Source organism: Xyrauchen texanus, chromosome 43 (genome assembly GCF_025860055.1).
Source record: "Xyrauchen texanus isolate HMW12.3.18 chromosome 43, RBS_HiC_50CHRs, whole genome shotgun sequence".
NCBI lineage: Eukaryota > Metazoa > Chordata > Actinopteri > Cypriniformes > Catostomidae > Xyrauchen > Xyrauchen texanus.
The window spans coordinates 33,221,597-33,226,596 of NC_068318.1; the positions used below are offsets into that span (position 1 = coordinate 33,221,597).

The following is a 5,000-nucleotide window of genomic DNA, read 5'->3' on the forward strand; positions in this document are numbered from 1 at the left end:
AGTTCCCCCAAAAATGTTTATCTCTGATCATTCGCTCTCCTCTGTGCCATCTCCAATCGTATGACTTTCTTTCTTCCGTGAGCACAATGATATTTGGTGATTTGATGTGAATATGTCCATACAATGCAAGTCAATGGGGTCCTGAGTTTTGGGTGAACTATTCCTTTAATTAATGATGTGAACAACATTTGAACATTTCTCTGTCTTTACAAGTCTCAAACTTTCATTTGTTCTTTCATAGATCTGATAACTTGATATTTATTCTCAAATGTGGAAAACATAATAAAGAACGATTTGTGGCGTCGAAATGTTTCACTGCTGATATACAAAGAAACAATAAGACTGAACACCCGGTATAATTACAGAGCACAGATGAAACAGATTTGCAGAAGGGGTCATGATATCTCACCTGGAGTCGTGAGTTTGAATCCAGGGCGTGCTGAGAGACTCCAGTCAGGTCTCTTTAGCAACCAAATTGGCCCGGTTGCTAGGGAGGGTAGAGTCACATGGGGTAACCAAATTGGCCCGGTTGCTAGGGAGGGTAGAGTCACATGGGGTAACGAAATTGGCCCGGTTGCTAGGGAGGGTAGAGTCACATGGGGTACCCTCCTCGTGGTCACTATAATGTGGTTCTCGGTGGGGCGTGTGGTGAGTTGAGTGTGGATGAGAATAGCGTGAAGCCTCCACACGCGCTATGTCTCCACGGTAACACGCTTAACTAGTCACGTGATAAGATACAGTGAGGAAAATAAGTATTTGAACACCTGAGAAAATCAATGTTAATATTTGGTACAGTAGCCTTTGTTTGCAATTAAACGTTTCCTGTAGTTTTTCACCAGGTTTGCACACACTGCAGGAGGGATTTTGGCCCACTCCTCCACACAGATCTTCTCTAGATCAGTCAGGTTTCTGGGCTGTCGCTGAGAAACACGGAGTTTGAGCTCCCTCCAAAGATTCTCTATTGGGTTTAGGTCTGGAGACTGGCTAGGCCACGCCAGAACCTTGATATGCTTCTTACAGAGCCACTCCTTGGTTATCCTGGCTGTGTGCTTCGGGTCATTGTCATGTTGGAAGACCCAGCCTCGACCCATCTTCAATGCTCTAACTGAGGGAAGGAGGTTGTTCCCCAAAATCTCATAATACATGGCCCGGTCATCCTCTCCTTAATACAGTGCAGTCAGCCCTGTCCCATGTGCAGAAAAACACCCCCAAAGCATGATGCTACCACCCCCATACTTCACAGTAGGGATGGTGTTCTTGGGATGGTACTCATCATTCTTCTTCCTCCAAACATGCTTAGTGGAATTATGACCAAAAGTTCTATTTTGGTCTCATCTGACCACATGACTTTCTCCCATGACTCCTCTGGATCATCCAAATGGTCATTGGCAAACTTAAGACGGGCCTTGACATGTGCTGGTTTAAGCAGGGGAACCTTCCGTGCCATGCATGATTTCAAACCATGAAGTCTTAGTGTATTACCAACAGTAACCTTGGAAACGGTGGTCCCAGCTCTTTTCAGTTCATTGACCAGCTCCTCCCGTGTAGTTCTGGGCTGATTTCTCAGGATCTTTCTTAGGATCATTGAGACCCCACGAGGTGAGATCTTGCATGGAGCCCCAGTCCGAGGGAGATTGACAGTCATGTTTAGCTTCTTCCATTTTCTAATGATTGCTCCAACAGTGGACCTTTTTTCACCAAGCTGCTTGGCAATTTCCCCGTAGCCCTTTCCAGCCTTGTGGAGGTGTACAATTTTGTCTCTAGTGTCTATGGACAGCTCTTTGGTCTTGGCCATGTTAGTAGTTGGATTCTTACTGATTGTATGGGGTGGACAGGTGTCTTTATGCAGCTAACGACCTCAAACAGGTGAATTTAATTTAGGATAATAAATGGAGTGGAGGTGGACATTTTAAAGGCAGACTAACAGGTCTTTGAGGGTCAGAATTCTAGCTGATAGACAGGTGTTCAAATACTTATTTGCAGCTGTATCATACAAATAAATAGTTAAAAAATCATACATTGTGATTTTTGGAGTTTTCTTTTTAGATTATGTCTCTCACAGTGGACATGCACCTACGATGACAATTTCAGACCCCTCCATGATTTCCAAGTGGGAGAACTTGCAAAATAGCAGGGTGTTCAAATACTTATTTTCCTCACTGTACGTGGATTGATGGTCTCAAACGCGGAGGCAACTGAGATTCGTCCTCCGCCACCCGGATTGAGGCGAGTAACCGCGCCACCACGAGGACCTACTAAGTATTGGGAATTGGCCGTTATAAATTGGAAAAAATATACAAATATAAAAGTGGTTATTTTGTGAAGATCAATAAGTGTGTTTGGGGATATGCAGGGATGGACTGCCCATCGGGAGCGCTGGGAATTTTCCCTAAAAAACCCAAATAGTTTAAAGTGTGATAAAACGGTGCTGCCCAATTAAACTTCACTCCACACATCGCCACCCTTGTAGAAATGTACTTTGTGTTTACCGTAGAATCACTGTGTGTGATATTGTAAATGTTACTGTTATTATAATTATATTAAATATTTAATTTTAGGGGAATGTTGCTTTTCTGGAGGCTGTTTTTATCGTTTCTGCATTTTAGGATATTATTGATTATCACGATCTTACTAATATCACTGAACCTCGGGACAGTATGTCAGAACTGAGGCGTGTTTACACTGTAAAATACTGTAAAAATAGTAGAAATAAAATGTTAATTGATTAACAAATATTAACTGTAAAATATACAGTAAAATGTTTTAATATATTTTAAGACAATACAGTAGCTTTTACAATAAAATTATGTAAAAATGTAATTATTTAAATGTAAAAAGTAAATTACAGTAAATTATTGTTAAAATTACAGTAAAAAACGGTAATCGGGCTTTCCCAGAATTCCCTGCGTGACCCATCACATTTCATTATATTTTATGGGAATAGTTCTGTTCTATGTTTAATATCAGTTATGTACACTGGGGTGTTCTGTGTTATATTTGATGTAGTTTAGTTCATGTTTACTGCATTATTTAAATCTCTATGTGTTACCATGATGATGTTCAGTGTGTGTGTGTGTGTGTGTGTGTGTGATGTTGTTCATCAGTCAATACTTCTAGAAGAGACACAACTGATGAACTTCATGTCATCATGTGACCTTCTGTAGTTGCCAAGGTGATTAACAAATACCTCATAATGTAAACAACAGATTTTTCAGAAGCATGTTTATGAATTATTGTTACTGTAAATTAAACAGAAATGTACAGGATCTGTAAAGTGGTTTAACTATATGGATTATTTTACAGTTACGGGAACAGAGGAGAATTAAAGGAGAGATTTAAAGTCCATGAATGAAGGATGAAGAAATGAGTTTTCCTCTGTAAATATGTTCATCTGTAAGATTGAATTCAATTATTAAAAGCCCAATGAAAGATAAATATCAGTTAAGACGTCATGCAGTCCGAATATTTTAACATAATCTGAATAAATTAGGCATTAATTCACTTTATACTGATTTTATTGTTGTTAATATCAATGAATGTATTCCTGCATCTTTATTGGCAAATCTGAACTTCTATATGACAAAATGAACTTGAGAACGGAGCTCCAGATTTTACATTCTACTAATTATCTAAAAGTGATTTTACTGTATGTAAACATGTGCTAGATTAACAGCGGCGCTGTGTGATGAACACGGGAGATTCCAGGTGTAAAATATGGGAGTTTTTCCAGCAGAGCTCCTGCGAGAGACGCTGCGGATAAACCGATCCATATAGAGCTTGTTTACGAAGGACAACAGCGCGGACAGACGTGTGAACAGCCCCTAAGATGCTAAAAAGGAAAACCGCTTTAATACATCGACCAGGAAGATGTATTAAAGTTGTCACACAACCCTCGACCCTACAATCGTCGCACAACCCTCGACCCTACACTCGTCGCGCAACCCTCGGCCCTACAATCGTCACGCAACCCTCGAGCCTACACTCGTCACGCAACCCTCGAGCCTACCCTCGTCACGCAACCCTCCACCCTACACTCGTCACGCAACCCTCGACCCTACACTCGTCACGCAACCCTCCACCCTACCCTCGTCACGCAACCCTCGAGCCTACACTCGTCACGCAACCCTCGAGCCTACACTCGTCACGCAACCCTCCGCCCTACACTCGTCACGCAACCCTCGGCCCTACACTCGTCACGCAACCCTCCGCCCTACCCTCGTCACGCAACCCTCGGCCCTACACTCGTCACGCAACCCTCGGCCCTACACTCGTCACGCAACCCTCCGCCCTACCCTCGTCACGCAACCCTCGACCCTACACTCGTCACGCAACCCTCGGCCCTACACTCGTCACGCAACCCTCGACCCTACACTCGTCACGCAACCCTCGGCCCTACACTCGTCACGCAACCCTCGGCCCTACACTCGTCACGCAACCCTCGGCCCTACACTCGTCACGCAACCCTCCGCCCTACACTCGTCACGCAACCCTCCGCCCTACCCTCGTCACGCAACCCTCCGCCCTACACTCGTCACGCAACCCTCGGCCCTACACTCGTCACGCAACCCTCCGCCCTACCCTCGTCACGCAACCCTCGACCCTACACTCGTCACGCAACCCTCGGCCCTACAATCGTCACGCAACCCTCGAGCCTACACTCGTCACGCAACCCTCGGCCCTACACTCGTCACGCAACCCTCCGCCCTACCCTCGTCACGCAACCCTCGACCCTACACTCGTCACGCAACCCTCGGCCCTACAATCGTCACGCAACCCTCGAGCCTACACTCGTCACGCAACCCTCGGCCCTACACTCGTCACGCAACCCTCCGCCCTACCCTCGTCACGCAACCCTCCGCCCTACCCTCGTCACGCAACCCTCGACCCTACAATCGTCACGCAACCCTCGACCCTACACTCGTCACGCAGCCCTCGACCCTACAATCTTCGCGCAGCCCTCAGCCCTACAATCTTCGCGCAGCCCTCAGCCCTACAATCTT

The 5,000-nt window shown here is 45.2% G+C and overlaps 1 protein-coding gene across 2 annotated transcripts in view; it reads left to right on the forward strand.

Moving 5' to 3' along the window:
* The window catches only part of LOC127635594 (G protein-activated inward rectifier potassium channel 2-like), a 31,317-nt gene that overhangs the window by 13,905 nt on the left and 12,412 nt on the right, over window positions 1-5,000 (forward strand). The gene's annotated exons all lie outside the window — the stretch shown is intronic.